A 19,317-nucleotide genomic window follows, 5' to 3' on the forward strand; every position below is an offset into this window, starting at 1 on the left:
TTTGGACCTAAGAGATTGTGATGGGATTTTCCCATTGCTTCTTGCGGTGCAACATCTCCAGGATCACCATTGAATCCAGGGGACTCCTGGCTTTTTGTCTGCAAGCTCACCCAATCGGTTTTGGAGTGGGAAGTCTGTCCCCATTAGTGGGGGCAGATCTCCCAGCAGGTAGATTAGCTTATACCTGGGCCACTGTAAACGTATTGGTGCTATCCTGAAAGGGTGGGTATGGGGCAGACTGGTGGGAAGCAACTTCTACATGTGCCATTGGTGGAGAATGGGGAACCCTGTCTAGTCCATGATACCTTCTTAGTCTTCCCAAGCAAGCAGTTAAGTTGTTGTGTATGTTTCCCCCCCCCCCCCCCCCCCCCCCCCCCCCCCCCCCCCCCCCCCCCTCCCCCCCCCCCCCCCCCCCCCCCCCCCCCCCCCCCCCCCCCCCCCCTTTTTTTTTTCCCCCCCCCCCTTTTTTTTTTTTTTTTTTAAAAATTTTTTTTTTCATGACAGGTAAACATGATGTTACTTTGTTACTTTTTCATTTTTTTCCATGCTGTGGTTGCAACTATTTGCATTTCAATAATGAGGAAAATATAGTAAATTAGGTAAGATTTTAGCTTAATTCTATGGAATTCCCAGTCTTGTTCTGGTAGATAAGTGGGAGGGGGTTGCAGCCCTAACTGTCAATCATTTTGACATACGTATTGACATGAAGGTTCTGGGTAAACTCTCTCTCTCTCTCTCTCTCTCTCTCTCTCTCTCTCTCTCTCTCTCTCTCTCTCTCTCTCTCTCTCTCTCTCTCTCTCTCTACCAGCATCAACAATGCAGCATCTATTCAATGCATTTCCAGCTCATCTGAGGAACATATTAGGAGTGAGCGTAGATGTGTTTAAGAATAAGCTCGACAAATATCTAAGCTGCTCCCAGGACCATCCAAGATTTGGAAGATGCAAAATATACCGGAAGATGCATTAGCAATTTTCTGGTAGACATTAGAGGTGCCTCACACTGAGGGACCTGGGGAAATCCAAACAAGCTGTAAGGTAAGGTAAGGTAAGGTCTCTGTCTATGAGATAAAATGGCTGTGCCTGAATATAGGCATAACCTGAGGGTAATATTGCAAAATGACTGTGAAATGATATCAAAGTGTTTTAGGATGATAGTTTAGGGTATATTTTGTGTAGGTTGATAGTTTAAGGTGTGAATTTGGTTTTTGAACAATTAAAATAGGTAGTTGTAAACATTTTTAGACGTGGTCTTTAGTGTTTGAACTTAAATAGGTAGTTATAAGCATTTTTAGAGGGGGATGCCAAGTATTTGCAGATTTCAGTTATTTGATGGTGGCTATGGTCCCTTTTCCCCCATGATTACCGGGTGTTGACTGTATTCATGTCACTCCCTTTTTGATGAACCTTTCAGTTTGGTCCTGGTGGCCTTTCGGAAGGGCAAAGGATTTTCCCGTCAAGATGTAGCACACATACTTCCATATCCTGGTACACCTTCAGTCAAAGAAGAGTAGTGGACTCTACTATATCGCTGTTCAGCATTCTATGCTTCAGTTAGAGGCAGAGTTTTTGAATATTAATACAAATAAATTGCAGAAAATTTGTTATTAAATTCGCAGATTTTTCATAGAGCAATATGAATTCGTAATGTGCGGACGTATAAAAAAAGTTTTTTAAAAAAATTCACCATAAATCGAAATATTGTGCTAGAGACTTCTCGTTTGTTGCAAAATGAAGGTAATTGATTGAATATTGCTGACTGTAAGTGTTTTAGCTTACAATTGCAGTTTTCAGCCATTTCGGTCGAGTTAAATTTGACCGAAGGTCGAATTTTTTCCATTTATTGTGATTTATATGAAAACTATTTCAAAAACTGATAAAAGCTACAACCATGAGTTATTTTTTGTTGTATTCTACATGAAATTGTGCACATTTTCATATATAAAACTTTAGAGACTTCCAATTTGTTTCAAAATGAAGGTAAATGATTGAATATTAATAGGATGTTAGAGTTTTAGCTTACAATTGCATTTTTCAACCATTTCGGTCGAGTCAAATTTGACCAAAGGTTGAAATTTTGGCACTTATCATGATTTATATGAAATATTTCAAAACTGTTAAAAGCTACAACCATGAGTTTTATTTTTTGTTGTATTCTACATGAAATGCGCACATTCAAGTATAAAACTTTATGTAACGGCTAACTAGTAAAATAGGGGCAAAAATTACGACAAAGTGACAAAAAATGTCTGAGATTCATCGCTGGTGCTTTTCAGTGCGAGAAGAAAGAAATTCGCACATGCACGCCTGGGTAACGCTTGTTTACAAAACAACAGCTTGATCCATGAACTCCCAGCATCCCTCAAGGCGCGTGATGTCAAATTTTTTGCAAACTAGGCCTATAACTATTTTTCCGTGAATATTTAAAAAAAGTTTTTGTGGTCGACATACCGTACGTCCAATTAGCACCCGACAGACAATTTTAGTCGACGTTTAATATGTCCAAATAGGCGCTTAACTTCTTTACCGGGTGGGTGAGCAGAATGTAAACATTGCGTTTGCTGCCGAACTGAATCTCTCGGTAGTGACTCAAGTTTGGAGGGTGCCGATCGTAAAAATATTTGCCAAAAATACACTAATCAAGACAGGCTAATGAAATTATCATGGTAATTATTAGCACTATAATAACGCATATTCTCTGTTAGTTTTATCATCATACAGGGAAAATAAATGATTTTATGAAAAAAAAAATGTGAAAAACCTCAGTGTCCCTTGTACAAGGGACACCTGAGTGGTCGGTGAGAAAAACTTCGGTCTTGAATAGAAATTCGGTCTTACAGAATGTTGGTATATCGCACCTGGAACATGCACATAAAGTATTTTTATCAAATAGAACCGTAAATAAGCACGCAATAACAAAAAAAAGAGCAAAAACTAAAGCGAAAGCCCCGCCAATAAATATGGAAATCGCAAATTTTATAGTATATCTTTCAAAAATTGGTCAATGTCATTTTCTACGTTTTCTAAGATTAGTTTCATCACAGAAAACAACTTTAGGGGCATCAGGGGTAAATCTAAACTAATTTTTCAAGTTTCTTGTCCTCAGAAAAAATCGCTTTGTTCCGATACGTAATACAAACCCTCGGTCCTTTAACAATAGGAAGGTAACTAGCGGCAGCTGGGACGGTCGTAAGCTTCGAACAAGGGGAGAACGGTAGTTAAGTTGCTGATGTCCGATCGTGCGCGCGCCCGCGCGCCCGAGAGGTGAAGAATCACTTTTGCTTTCGGCCGCGGGTGTGAAGGACGTGTTCGTCATCGCTCTCTGCCCGCTTCATCGTCGTATGCTTTGTTTATATTGTGTTTTCTACTAATGGTTTGGTTTGACTTGAAAATGAAACTGTAAGTACACTGTTTCATTTTCATTACTTAATTATGAATCAACATGGAGCTATCGCCGTAGAGACGGCGATTTCCACTCTTTTCATGAATTGAAACCCTTGAATTATGTCTCGGTGCCGAGGGCGGGCGACACTCGCGCCGAGTCATGTATTTTGGGCGAAAGTGTGTAATTGAAAGATGTAAGTACTCTTTTTCATTATATTTTTGCCCTGTGCGTTCGTTGCCGAGAGCTTGATTGCGCTCGGCAAGAGCCTCTTATTTTGTATGAATAGAATGCAATGAAAGTGGATTCGCAATGCAGTTTTCTTTTCATTTTCATTTATTAATTGCATCAAATTTAATTTTGGATCAATTTCCGCTCTTACCCGGGAATTAATCCTTACGATTTATTGCTGTGAAAGTGAAAATAGCAAGTGCAGTATTGTTCATTTTCATATATATTTATGATAGCATCATATTATTATGGATCAAGTTTCCGCTCTTACCGGGAATTGATTTTTCCCTCTAAGTTCTATGAAGTGAATCGCAAGTGCAGTATTCTGTTTCATTTTCATATTACTTTTCACTGCTGTGCGGGGTAGGGGAAGCGAAGGTCTGCCGGAAGTCGTCGGAAAGCTCTCCCGCGACTCCCTTGGTATCCGATTCTTCGTCTTCTTTCCTGCCCCCCCGCTCAGCTTCCTCGTATTTTGTTTTTGGGGGTCTTCCTTCCGTTCGGGGTGGGGCATGTCTCCCCCCGTGCGTAGGGAACCCCTCTTACTAATCTGTCTGTGCTACCGCAGGTGCTACAGCCGTGGAGACGACCTTGGACAGGTATGGACCACTGCGGCTGCAGGGCGTGCCTAGCATCCACGATCTGCTGCAGAGTCTAGCGAGGTCTGGGGCGGTGACCTTGGAGTGGTCTCCACTACAACCTTCACGGCCGCTTATGCTGCTTCCCCCCGCTGGTCTACACTCCCCATGCTGTGTCGGTGACGCCGTCTGCCGCTTCTAGGGCCGGTCGCCGCCGTACCGAGGAGGGTATGCCGCCGCCGCCTGTGTTTCTTCGTGATGCCTGCCCCAGACTTTCGCTGTTCCTCCAGCAGCTCGCCCCTGGACCGGCCGCCAGTACCACGCTGGCTGCCGATGATTCTACGAGGCGATGGCTGGGCCTGCCGTACTGTCGCTGATGTGGTTCCCGCTACTGGCTTGGCTGTCCCTCTGTGTTTACCGCTGCCGCTGTTCCTGCCGCTCCTGAGCTGGTTGCTGTTCCTGTCGCTCCTGGTTCCTGCGCCTGTCCATGCTGGTCCTGCCCATGGTGTGTCTTCCCCAGTCCCAGGTCCTTCCGGACAGGTGCAGTCGGGCCGTGTTGCTTCGGCAATAGGCCCGACTCCGGCCTGGATGGAGGACCTGACGACTGTCCTGCGTGAGCTGACGAAGAAGAGGAAGGTGTCATCTTCGTCTTCGTCTGTTGCTGCCTCCCCTTCCCCTTCGACTTCTAAGGCCCATAAGCCGAAGAAGAAGAAGGCTGCCTCCCCCCCCTAAGAAGTCTCCTTCGGGAACTTCTAAGGGCCCGTCCCACCCCGGTGGGACGGGGGGTCCTTCTTCTGCTGGTCCCCTCCTGCTCCTTCCGGGAGCGGGGCCCGTTCTCCCCTTCCGTAAGGAAGAGATAGACGGGGACCAGGAGGGAGTATCGGTTAGCTCTGGTACTTCCTCGCCTGGTGCTAGCGGCGATGCCGCTACGCCAGGTTCCGGCTCGGTCTCTCGTTCGCGGGAAAATCCGAGTGTACGTCTCCCTCGGGAGACCGTGCAGCCAAAGTTTCGGCGCCAGAGTTCGCTCGGCGCCAAGACCACGGCACGGAGCAGAAGGCTGGCGAGAAACCGCTCAGGTGACTCTCGCCAGGCCAGCGGCCGCTCTCGCAGCGACCAGCTGGTAACCGGGCCGGGTTTTGTTATTCCCCCTAAGAAGACTCCTTCGGGAACTCGAAGGGCTCGTCACATTCCGGTGTGTGACGGGGGGGTTCTTCTGCTGGTCCTCCTGTTCCTTCGGGAACGGGGCCCGTCTCCCCTTCTAAGAAGAAGAAGAAGACGGGGACCAAGGGTGTGCTGGCTACCGCTGGTACTCCCTGCCTGGTCTTGGCAGCTCTGCTGCTAAGCCAGGTACCGGCTCGGTTTCTCGTCCGCGAGAAGTTCCGAGTGTACGATCTCCTTCGGGTGACCGTGCAGCCAAAGTTAAGACGCCTGAGTTCGCTCAGCGTTCATGACCGAGGCACGGAGCAGAAGACTGTCGAGAGCCGCTCAGTGACTCTCGCCAGGCCAGCGGCCGCTCTCGCAGCGACCAGCCGGTACCTCGGGTGGACGTGACGGTCTCTGACCGGCCACGGGCTGAGGCTGGGAAGAGGTCCCCCACCCCCAGGTCCCCCTCGACCGACGGTACCAGCCTCGGCTGGTACCAGCGGTTTTGACGTGCCGCGAGGACGCTCACCGGTCTCACGGCGAAAGCGAGCTCTGCAGGTCACCTGACCGCCGCTCCCACAGGGACCGGGCGGATACGGTGACCAGCAGCAGCTCGTCTGACGCACGGGACCGGGGTCGACGTGCTCAGTCGAGCCGCTCGCCACAGGTGAGCGGCACGGCCAGGCCTGCAGATCGATCCCCACCGCGGGTGGTGATCGGCTGCAGCCCCCCACGTACGCTGGTCCTGCCAGCGAGCGGGGGGGGAGCGTCAGGTCTGTCTCTCCACTACCTTCAACTTCCTCGGGCTACACCGGGAAGAGCGAGGTAGCTAGGAGTGATCGTGAGAGTGCGCCGCTCACGATCCCGTCACGACGCCGCACGTGCCACGTATGGTCTTAGGACCCAACCAGGACGTACGCGCAAGTGATTGGAGGCGACCGTCAGGGGGAGAGGGGGTAGCGTCAGTTCTGTCTCTCCGATACCTTCAACTTCCTCGGCATACGCCAGGAAGAGCGAGGTATATAGGATTTTTTTTTTTGTGATCGTGAGAGATGCGCCGCTCCACGATCCCGTCACGACGCCGCACGTGCCAGGTTGGTCTTAGGACCAACCAGGACGTACGTGCAAGTGATTGGAGGCAACCGTCAGGGATCTGTTGCTGGTCCTTCTTCTGAAGGAGGAGGGTCCTGGGAGCTGCTCTTGTTGGAGGGACTGGACGGTCCTACTCCTCAAGACGCTGTAACTTCGAGATTCAGAGTAACTTTACCCAGGTTATTGCACTGATTCGTCAGCACAACGACCGGGGGGAAGGATCGCCGCTCCCACCAGCAGAGCCATGTCTCTGCTCGAGTCGTTTTGGGGCCCGAGAGGGAACCCAAACCGACGGTGGGTATGCCGCGATCGGAGCTTGCCTATTCTGTCTTGAACCAGATTCTCTCGCCTCCGGACAAGAAGGCTCTCTCAGTTCTGGCCGGTTCGATCAAGCTACTTCCACCTCCTCTACTGCGGGACAGCGGCGTTTCTACGTGTCTTCGGACACCGTATTTAATACCTCCTTCTGGTCCTCCTGAGAGGTTTCGACCTCGACGAGGACTGGAATGAGGTCGGAGGACGGTATCGGCTCTCTCCTGTCAGGTGTCGATCAGCCCCACCCAGACGACGTTCACAGTGGCGGCAGACCCTTACCTACAGTGAGAGTTCGTAACCCTCCTCGGGGAAAATCGTTTTCTCCTGACGATACGTTTTCCCAGACTCTGAGAGGCCATCGCCGCAAGGCGATGGCTGCTCCTACTCTTCTCCAACTGCTAGTTCCACTGGGAATGGGCGAGCGAGTATCCAATTCCTCCCCCATTCCCTCTCTCCTTACGGCTACGAGGGAAATGGGGAAGGATCCTACAGAGATTTCTCTGTAGGATCCCACGTTGGGGACTGCGCTACCAGGGGGGACCTTCGGGTCCTACCTGACGTAAGCCCCGGTCGTTGAGGAGGATCCTGCCCCATTCTCGATTTCTACGGGAATCGAGAGGACCACCAGCCGATATCGTTGACGAATTCGGTGGGGGTTTCGCCAGACTGCTTAGAATTCTACGGGAATTTCTAGCGCATTCAGAGTGTTAGAGTTTCTTACGATCTCCAAACACTTAGGCGAGACCACGGTCCAAAGTGAGCGAGACGAGAATCCCCGATATGTTACACGATAATCGGGAACCTCGCCTATGCCTCGAATTCCTGGAATTTCTAGCATTAGGAAGAAGACTGCTGCTGAAAGAAGACTATCTCACAGTAGGCGACCAACCTGGAATAGAGAAGAACGGACGGGAATATCCAGTTTGGCTGGAACTATCGTCTTAGTATTCTGTTCACCATTGAAGCTTTCCTTCGAGGAAGACTTCTCCTTCACTCTCTTTAATAGAGAACGAAGGTGGTCGATCTCAATCCTTATTTTGTTTTCTTGAAGGAAAGAATTTAGGATGGAGATCGTTGTTCAGAATCCTACAAATATACTACGTATATTAACCTCGCGACATGATTCTGCTAAGCAGTTGAATGGTCCGAGGGGTAGGCGCATATCCTGGTTATTCTACGGATTGCGACTTAGACGAAAAGTATTCTAATTGAACTGCAACCCGGGTTGCCTGCAACCTCCCAGGAGGTTTCCAGTTTCAATTTTCTCCTTATCCATTTTAATACTTTATGGTGTATTGTCACAACAAACACCATTTAAGCTTTTATATTTACCGAAATTCCCCCCGTTTTTCGCTTGTAAATAATTTGCTTCGTAGCATATCTTTTTATGCTCGTTGGTTTGTTCTAGCCGAACGCATTCCTTCGTGGAAAGGATTACTTGGCAACTCAGGATGACGACAGTCAGCGACAGCTGACTGCGTATTGAATTGCCCTAGGCATTTCAGTATCAGCTGCCGCTTTGAGGTAGACGGTTGTTTATGTCTTTCTCACCTGCTTTGATTGAATAACAACCGTATCTCTGCCCAACAATCACAGACTTAAGTCTCTGATTAACGGGGATTCTCGCATACATGAATGACCATCTACTGCTGAGAAACGCTAGTATTCATCGTCTTCGGTATTGCGAGAATTTTAAACAGAGATAATCTATTCGACTCTCATCTTTCTGTTTACCGCACGGTAGGAAACAGAATTCTGTAATAGTCTCTTGCTGCATCGTATCCCGATAATGCGAATGATTTTTGCGAATCTGAGTTTGTCCTCAAAATATCTTGTATTCGGAGGTGTACAATTGTTCATTGTTCACCCCGGATTAGCAGATGTATTGAGACATCGCTACTCCCACACCTGCCAGCTCTACTTCCAAACGTTCAGCCCATGAGAAGCAGTTCTTCAAGCGGCTCTCCCCTGTGTTTCATTACTGAAGAACGCCCCGCTTTCATTGCACAACGGACAGCAATGAAATGGCGGTTAGCGTTTTCAGTCATTTGTAAGCACAGGTTTAGAATCTTGAGATTCCTTCTCTCGATTCAGCTGGAAGACGTAGGTTGCATTCATTGCCTACCTTCGTCTTCAACGTCACATAGTGTTGTTTCTCCTTAAGCTGAGATTCAACGTCTATGAGATTTTCTTGCCATCAGGGACCTCGGTCTTTTGAAGGCAATTGACTTTCGCCTTTTGAGCTTATGCATTAAGAGAATCATCGCCGCGCCGTCCGGCATCGGTGACTAACAAATATTTTATTTGTTTTGTCTCTCAGCATAACTCTTTAAAGGGCGAAGGTCACGTGACTTACCCGGATGCTTGGACAACTTGCCTCTACTGATTCCGAACCAGTCAGTCGGCAGCTGTCAGAGCGCCCGAGTCAGTTACGAACTATGCTATGGACTTAGTTCGGTTGTTCCAGAGCAATCATTACTTCGTCTTAATAGCTTGTCAGTATGAGTACTGTACATAACCAAAGTCGAGAAGAGGGATAGGTCATACGACTATTCCCTTCTTTTCGTCTTAGGTAACTGCATGACTTCTCTTGAGAAGTCAAGCACAAAGGGATGGGGATTTGTGACGCTCGATTTCGTACCGATCTTCGTAGCGAAGACTCAGAACCCTTCGGTAACTGACGATTGGTTCGAGTCCTTCACAATACCCTCCCTAATGGACGTCACCGCCTCCGATACGAAGGCTATGCTGCTTTGTCCTGTGAAGGTGCGACGGAGCTGTCTGAAGAAACTCGACACCCAGGATGAGTGTGGACGCCTCTTCATCATTCTCTCGCGTTCCGCAAGAACTTGCTCCGTGGCGCAGGTAATGAAGGCAGGCGCCTGGTCCCAACCGGACCGCATGCACCTCCTTCTACCTTCAGGATATTGCCCACAGTTCCTTGGATCTTTTTCCTTGGGAACCGTGGTGGTTGCTCAACACGTTGTGTAGTTAACCCAGACCCTCGCAGCTGAACAGCATCGAGTCCTGGTGTGACCGTAAGAATGGATGAGGAATGAGAGTGTGACTGGCTCCTCTTCCCATCTTTTTCTTCCCTCTACCTTTGGGTAGAGGGACACGGTCGTCACCCTGCTGGGTAAGGACGAGATGCAGGTGAGCTACTCAATAGAGCACCATCCTATCCTTTCAGTAGGGATAGGAGTAAATATCCACCACTTCCTCCAACAAGGGGGAGGAAGTGGATGCCAAATTGAGACAAACCCATCATTTTATGATTGTCTCTTGCAAACAGGAACAAGTTCTTGCTTGCTGGTACGAAGAGATACGCTTGCCTCTCTCTTAGTACTTGGCCCAGAGGTCTGACCATTGATCCTGCGGTGCACACCCCGATCAATCGGACAGAGGTTTGGATCCCTCCCTTGCTCTTACGACCAGGGAGGCACTCCAGGGTTGGACGAACACCAGTCTGTTCACCAAAAAGACTCAGATTCCTCCCACAAGAAGTGAGTCTTCCTATTGTTAAAGGACCGAGGGTTTGTATTACGTATCGGAACAAATGACAATTTGTCGAAAATTGCATTTTTCCTAACTATACAAACCTGAGGTCCTTTACATATAGTCCAACCTCATGCCACCCCTCACTCTGCAACTTTTTGCATGGGCCTAAAGCAAAAGTGATTCTTCACCTCTCGGGCGCGCGGGGGCGCGCACGATCGGACAAGCAGTTAACTACCGTTTCTCCCCTTGTTCGAAGCTTACGACCCGTCCCAGCTGCCGCTAGTTACCTTCCTATTGTTAAAGGACCTCAGGTTTGTATAGTTAGGAAAAAATGCAATTTTCGACAAATTGTCATTTTTTGTTCTCTGGTTTGGTTTTTTTATATATATAAAGTTACTATAAGGCTTTATTTCTACCTTCATTTATCTGGTGTTCATATATTTTTTATTTGTAAAAATGTAATGTGAATAAATAAATAAATACAGTAAATGAGATACATACTGGTTTTTTACTTGGGTAGAAGTTATTACATGTTTACGCTTGTCTGGTTTTGTGATTTTTTGTTGAGACGCAGTTCATCTGTCACCTACACACTACTATAAGCAATAATAATATTTGTTTGGGTTCATCATACGTCTGGCATCGTGTCATACTGTTTATTTTGCTCCAAACTCTTCAAACCGAAATTACAGAATGATTGGAAGTCCCTATCTGAAAAGAGGAGTTTTGGTGGTACTACGCATACCACCTTTATGCACCCGGTGCGGTGTAGGTAGTGTCGTAGAACTTGAAGGTGGTACCCACCTACCTCCAACAAACTTTCGGTAATGAAGAGGTTAAGGGTTTATTATTAATCAAATGTATATTTTAATGCATATTTAAATATTTAGGCTCAGTGCTTAACTCCACTTGTGAATTCCCAGTGTTTTCCCTATCCACTGTAAAAAGGAAATGGGGTGGCTTGAATACTGTTTTAGAGAAATTGGCTGTGCCTGAATATAGGAGGAACTTTGTTGTAAGCATATTTTTTAAGGGTAATGTAAGATGACCTTCAAATTATATTAAAGTTGGTTTTAGGATGGTAGTAGAACATATCTAAAATATTCGTTAATTATTTTTGCAACCAAATACAATTTTTTTGCTCGTAGGGCTTCCAAGAACTCGGCCGACGACTTCAAGCTGTGCCTATCTGGGACGTACGGGGTTAAGATGGTGTTGAGTTTCTTGGCCAACAGGTATGTAGGGGCAGGGATCTGGCTGATTATGGGGCGAGACAGTCAACGCCGCCTCTAACGCCCTGCATTTGCCACCCATAACGGGTGACCATGACTTAGGCTACATCTATGGGAATGTTAAGACCCATAAGCAAGGGAACCCCCTTCGCCCCATAATCAGCCAGATCCCTGCCCCTACGTACCTGTTGGCCAAGAAACTCAACACCATCTTAACCCCGTACGTCCCAGATAGGCACAGCTTGAAGTCGTCGGACGATTTCTTGGAAGCCCTACGAGAAACGCCCCCCGGAGGATGCATCGCTTCGATGGATGTAGAGTTCCCAGCTTTACCAAACGTCCCCGTAGACGAGACCATACAAATGATCTTGGACAGAGTTTACAGGGACCCCGGCACTCCATCCTTAAACATCCCAGAGCATGCCCTTCGAGCCTGCTGGAAATCTGTACTAAGAAGGCCCCTTTTGCTGATCACCGCAGCTATATGTACACCCAGATCGACGGCGTGGCGATGGGATCTCCCCTTGGGGTCCTTTTCGCCAATTTCTATATGGGTACCGTCGAAGAGAGGGTCTTCCAGAATTCCAACAAACCGAGGATGTACGTGCGCTACATTGATGACACCTTCGTCTGCGCCGACTCCCAGGATGAGATAGAGCAGCTGCGACGTGCATTCCACGACCACAGCTGCCTCACGTTCACGATCGAACATTGCAAAGACCGCTGCCTCCCCTTCCTTGACGTTCTTGTCGAATAGCGAGATTCCGAATTCAGCACGAAGGTGTACACAAAGCCGACGAACCTGGGTATGTGCATGAACGGTGAGAGCGAGTGCCCTGAGAGGTATAAGCGCTCCACCATCAGCGCCTTCATCAGTAGGGCCCTCTCACACTGCTCCTCCTGGAATGATACACACAGTGAGTTGGAGCGCTCCGCCAGGTCCTCATCGACAAACGGGACAACACCAATCGTGCTGTTGATGAATCTATAAGGAAATATGGAAGCCTGGTACCACCAGGAACCCCACCTCAATGTTGCAGAGCCCATCAAGCTGTTCTACAAGGGACACTTCCACTGGAGGTACAAGGAGGACGAACAAGCCCTCAAAAAGATCATCGACGAAAATGTCAGCCCCGCCGACCCAGACAAAAATATTAAGTTAATTATCTATTATAAAACTAAGAAGACGAGCAGCCTGGTGATGAGAAACAACCCTTCGGTGCCCCTGCAGGATCCCTTGAAGAAGACGAATGTGGTCTACCGTTACACATGCCCCGTCCGAGGATGCCTCGGCAAATACGTCGGTATGACCTCCATGCGTTTCTCCAAGCGAATCTTCTGCCACGCTCAAGACGGAGCCATCTTCAACCACGCCAGGACTGCTCATAACAAACGGATAAAGAGAAATGATATTCCTAATATCGCAAATAATAGACCAGACAACGGATCCCCGACGTCTGCGCCTCTTAGAAGCCCTCCATATAGGCAAGGAGAAACCAAATCTTAACATCACCCAAGAAACGTTTCTCCTTCCCACCACCCGCCGCCCGGAGAGCAGCGAACGACTCCCCGACAATACCAGATGATCAGGAGCCCCCACGGGATGACCAGGAATTCCTGCTACGGACAGAAGTTCCATGTCGTTCATCCCCAGGTGCCACTATCCCCGAGACCTTCGAGGCGAGATCCACGACTTCGTCCAAGACCGGCCCGACCAATGAGAATGCAACTCTAGGTCCGAGCCGCTATAAATACCGCCCCACAGACTTCCTTGCTTCAGTCTCTTCAAACGACTCGTCCGAGGATGACCTGCGAGAAGGTCGAAACGTTACGTAATACCAGATATACCAGCTATACCAGCACCAATACCAGCCCTTAAACCGAAGATGAACCCGGCACCGAACTGAACTACGCCTACGGAATAATACCAGCACTGACGACGACCCCTGCTTGACCTGGACCTGATATCCTGTTCCTGATATCCTGTTCCAATAAAAGATTACCTTCAGTATTTATTATTTTTGAAAATTCCCAATATGAATATTGGTCAGTTACTCAGAAACATCGCTGAGCTTGAGAAGCGAATTGTAAGGAAAATAGAAAAAACAATATATAAAATCAACTCGCTTAATTCTGCCATTCTTTTTAACAATAATAATAATAATAATAATATCCTTTATTTCAGCTCAGGGCCACATACATGGAATATACAAAGTACAGACAGTAACACACACAATCTAGATACATGAGACAACATGATAAAAAAAGTGAATACGTAATCGGCACTTATCCACAAAATAGCTGAGGTACCATAAAAGATAGTAATCATAATACTGGTAATAACAGTAATAATATTGGTGAGAAAAAAAATGCATTGAGAGTTATAACAGTTTAGTGCACAGATTATATAACTTAAATTTCAACTAGAGACCTTAGGTGGTTACAGTAGTCAGGTCCAGAGGGCTAAATACAAAAATTGAGTGTAAAAAAAACTTTAACTCTATAGTATTTACAATAATAATGAAAAAGTAAAATATCAGCAATAAATATCCAGATTAAGTCCTTTAGGAGACAAAGGCCTCGTTTTCCCATCTCTTTCCCACAATTTAGATCTTCTTGCTTCACTCCTTATGATGCTTTGTATGAGCGAGTTGCTGTTGTTCATCACTCGGGTTACCAGGACTGGACTTGTTTTGCCTTACAATGATATTTAAATTGTCCAGGTGGTTTTCTATGAACATCTGTGTGGCGAAGTGGTAGCGGGGAGTGTTTGTGAGGCGTCTCAAAATGTCATTGTGCACAACAGTGATACCTCTCATGGTCTCTTGGGTATAGTTCGTCCAAAGGGAACACCCATAGATACTGTAGCAGTACGAGCGGAAGAGCAGTAGGTTCACGTCTAGGTGCCAGAAAGCAAACCTCCTTTTAATCATGTTGCCAGTTGCAGATAGTTTATGACGCCTCTGTTCAATGTCTGCTGTATCTTTTAGGTCGTCGGTGATAATGTGACCCAAATACAGAAATTCATGCATAAATTCTAGCTGATGGTTTCTGAGGAAAATTTGTGGTTATGTCAAAATCCTCTGCATATTGGTGGCAAGTGTCGATGAGTCATTGGAGACCTTGCACTGATGGGGAAATCAGAACTATATCATTAGTATAACAGAGGTTGTTTATAGTTGTTTTATTGACGTGCATCCGATTGGGAGTGAGTTCTATTTGACATTCAAGGCATCTGTGTATGTATTAAACAAGTATGGAGAGAGAATGCCCCCTTGCCGAAGCCCGTTTAGGGAGCCGAAGGTGTACGATAATACATTACCCCATTTGACACAGAACTGCTGTGTGGAGAACCAGCAATGTAAAATGCCAATTGGATATAGGGGTGTGCCTCTTTTATGCAGCTTCAGGAAGTGCTTCAGGTAGTTTAATCTGTCAAATGCTTTTCTCAGATCCACAAAACAAAGGAAAACAGGAGAGGCCGATGATAGGTAGTAGTTCAGCAATTCTTTCAGTATGTAGATGCAGATGTCGGTTGAGTGGTTTGCTTTAAACCCGAACTGGTTGTCAGTGGTGTGTAGAAAGGGGAAAAGTCTCACTGGAAGAACCGACTCGAGTATCTTTGATGCAATCGTTGCCAGGGTCAGCTGCATCCTTTAGCTTGTGTTTGATTAATGGTATCTAAGTGAGCTAAGAGTAGGAAGTCTGGAAGAAACTGGTGAATTATGCACACATTGAATAGGGCAGCTAGCAAAATGTAAATTATCAGATGGCAGAATTTGAAGGCCTCTGTGGGAAGACCATCACAGCCGGGCAATTTATTATTAGGTAGGCTGTTTATGACATCGCTGATGTTACCTGGCATAATACGGTCTGCAAAATGAAATTGAATATTGTCAGTAAGGAGGTTAGCTACATCCCTTCAGGAATCTTGATCATTTATGCAATTCAGGATATTGTTGAAGTGATCGCCCCACATACTTGCGATAGCCTCATCTACGACTGCTTCCCCTACTCTCTGTGATAGCTTTTTAGTTTTGGAATTTAAGGACTGGGTATCTTTCCAAAGACGAGGATAATCACCAGATTCTAAGTTTCTAGACATTGCATTGGCTCTTAGTTGTTTTTCATTTAATCTGCAGTGCTTAAGAGCAAGTTTGAACTGTGTTCTTGCCTGTCCCATTTGGCCTCCACAGTAAAAACATATTGTGAGCATGTATAACCAGGTCTTTAACCAAGTACATTCCATTCCAGTTTATATTACCGAGAATTACCTTGACAAAATCTATAGGCAGCCCTGCCCGAAGCAAGCATAGCAGAGATTATGCTTGAATAGAATTCATTCAGATCCCTCCTGTGGCAGTCATTTCTACAGTTTGTGTTAGTATAAAGTAAGGCGTCTGCCGGTTGAACTATTGACCACAACCTGGTTTCCGTAGTCGCCCTAAAGTATCTGGTTTTCTGTTGGTTTTTAAAATCCCAGTTTACTCCTAGTGGGCGGTCGGTTGGGGGTTCACAGTAGGGAGGGATGGGGTACTGAATGACACCTGTATTGGGATGTGATCGTAGCCTGTTGCAAGATCGTAGCAAATATTGCAGGTCATAATAGAATCATGAAGTTGTAGAGATGTGATGCAGTGCTCCAGCCAGGATGTTGTAATTGTGTCCGCTCTATTATGTACATATGAATAGGAGGTGGGAGGGAGGAGCATTACATCGCTAATTTGGAGAGCATGATTTTGACAGAAGCGAGTAAGTTCATTACGTATAAAATTGTTTTGTGGGGTGAGAGTTAAGGTCCCCAATTATATAAATATGATCAGCAGGAGAATTGTGAATAATACTGTGTGACTCCCCTAGGATCATGTAGTAATGTTCAAAATTATTGTTATTTTTCCATGGCATATAAACATTAATTACTATGATTTTAGAGTTCCCTACCGTCACTTGAAGCCCCAGCAATCTGTCATTCCTGTAGGTCATCACCTTCATCATATTGTCTAACGATTTGTGCCACAGGAAAGAAAGGCCCCCTTTCGGGCAACCATCTATGATTTGATCTGTAACTTGCATCGATGAAGTCGAGAAGGTTCTGAAGTCTTCATGTATTGAATCTCAGATGGCAAGGTCATGTGGCCAGAGGAGTGTTTCTTGCAATGCAATGATGCCTTTGAAGTTTTTGCAGAATATGTTTAGGAGAGGAATGTTCTGCTTGAGGCCAAAAATATTCCAAGAGATAATGTTTAATGTATCCATGGCTACACACGAAGATGGGAGATGAATGCGTTGATCATTTGGCTGGATGGGGGTTAGCCAGGGGAGTGGGCAGTCACTCGCTGTGGGTGGTTGGCTGGCCCTTGCATTGGAAATTACCCTGGTTGGGGTGTCAGTAAGTCCCCCTGGGGGTGGTTGGTCCTAGATTAGGTTATATCTTGAAACTAATACATTAGGACTGAAATTCTTGCCTTTAAGAACATCGAGGTGTTGAAATAGGCAGATAATCCTGTAAGCCACTTTATGTTTACTTTTGCATGGGAGTTCGTGAGAGATGAGTGGGTGAGAGCCAGTGAGAAACTTAACTCTCTCCATTATGGCATCTAGCTTCACCAATGAGTGCAGATTGTGAATTACTACTTGACATCTCTTCTCAGGTGTCAGGCGAGGTGAAACACGAATGTTGGGCTCCGATCAGTGGCCAAACGAGAGGTTTTCTCTACTTTCTGCTTTTTGTATGTGCCAGCTGTTAGACCCCTCATGATCACACTCACCTGCATCTAAGATGGGGGGGTTGGGGGGGAGAGATAGGGTGGGGAGAATCACGAGAGCTGGTAATCATCACCGGGGCACTGGGGAGGAAGAAGAAGTTGGGAGACCAACAGTCCCCTCAGGTGATGGGGGCACTCCCGTGTTGCTGGGAGGCGAGGAAAAACTGGATGCTGTATTCAAAGGAGTCTGGTGGCTATCTGTGTGATTGTCTATCAATTCCTGCACTCCTTTGATCGCGTCCCAGATCCGTGCGAGATTATTTGTTTCCACAGTTTTAAGACTGTCTAGGGATTCCTGTAGTCCTTTGGTCACATACCAGATTTATTATTTGTCTCCTCGATTTTTTCAGAGTTTTTTTCCAATTGTTTCTGAGAGTGATTTTGCTGTTTGGAAGGCATTTTCTGCCGTGTGGTACACTGTAGGTAGGCTTAGGTCAGCAGGCCCCTTTGGAGGAAGATTGTAAGGGTCATCGGCGTAGATTTCCACTGAGCAGGTCCTTAGCCACTTAGTGATATATGATATTTTCTTGTGAGAGGACAGGTTTTTCGTGGATTGCTCCTTGAGAATGCTCTCTGGTATCAGATCTTTGCATTTTGTATATGCAACGTTAATTTCCTCATTGGAGAAGACATCACTGACAGATTGTATAGCGGACTCGACGTCGGAATAGTTTGATTGGTATTGTATAAAGTAAAGACAATTGTTCTCGATTACGGAACTTGTGTGTGGGGCACAACGGTTGGAGGTTAGTTGGATGAAATTTTTGTGGTAAAGGAAGGGTCAAGCACTAACACATACACAGCATTCTTTTACCCATTTCCCAGTACCAATAGGCCTCGAGTAGCAGTGATTTGAAAGAATTCTAAGGCACTGATTGGAGCAGAAAGAATATTAGTATATCTGCAATTGCACAACACTCTCCGGCTTACGCGCTGGGTATTATGTGGAGACACTTTTAACACAGTGCTTACTATAAGAGGTATAATCACCAAGGGCGAAAAAAACTTTTTTTCTGTAAAGAAACGCGAGAGAGAGAGACCTCCAACACGTCTGCCCCCACACCCTGGCGTATATATCCGAATTTTATATCTCATGTATGATGCGACCCCCTTAAAATTAGCCCCAAAATTAGGTCTTCAAAAGTTGCATGATATGCAAGTATATACTGTACATGTCACTTTTGTTGCCTGCCATTTGACTTAATTCTTGATTATTCTTTTTGTTTTTTATTATAATTTTTTTTTTTGAGATATGTTGTCTATTTTGAAATAATGCAACTAGTTATTTATTTTGATACATTTTGTTATTTTTTCTCTTTCCTTCTGTGTAGTTTTTCTATACAGTTATGTTATGTAGTTGTTATCAACTCGTTTTATTCTATGAGCCTTTCTCTTTAATTCCCTGTTTAACTTGACTTTGCCTTGATATAATGCAAACCCAGCTTGATCTTAGCTTTGGTGTTCTATTCTTCTGTTATCTTTTATTCTATTACACACCCAAGGCAAGAGGCTTGTCTCGTGCCACCAACCATTCTATTTTTAGACCTCTTTTCAACCTCATCTTATCAAACATCAATTACTACAAATATTGTTATGTTTTAGTCTTTCAGATGATGTAGAGCTCAAGAGGCATTGAGATGGAGTAGGGTTTCCTTGCTACAATGTGGTGGTTTCATAATCTGTGATACCTGTGCTTTCCTTCCAGCATGAGGAACAAGTGGAGATTGATGTTGCAGCAATCGCCTCCAAGACCAGTGGCTGTTCTGTTTACATTTCCTGTCTACAGTTCTTGCTATGTCTGGGAGGGTTGAGGGGGAGGTGGTTATTTCTATGCTCCCTCCCCCCCTTTCATTCCTGTTTTGAAGGATGAGAAGTCCCGGGAAGCTTTTTTTGATGAAGTTTCTTCACCTCCCTCTCTGTTCATCATTGTTGCTGCACCGCAGTTTCTCCATCTTCTTTCCTACCTTTCAAGACACTGTGGGAAGAAGAATGCATAGTAAAGACGACTTACTTTGTTATCTCAAGTTTTGGAATCGATTGTGTTGGAGAAATGTAAAAAGTACTTATTGCCAAGTGACAAGCAGC

Source organism: Macrobrachium nipponense, chromosome 17, assembly GCF_015104395.2.
Source record: "Macrobrachium nipponense isolate FS-2020 chromosome 17, ASM1510439v2, whole genome shotgun sequence".
Lineage (NCBI taxonomy): Eukaryota > Metazoa > Arthropoda > Malacostraca > Decapoda > Palaemonidae > Macrobrachium > Macrobrachium nipponense.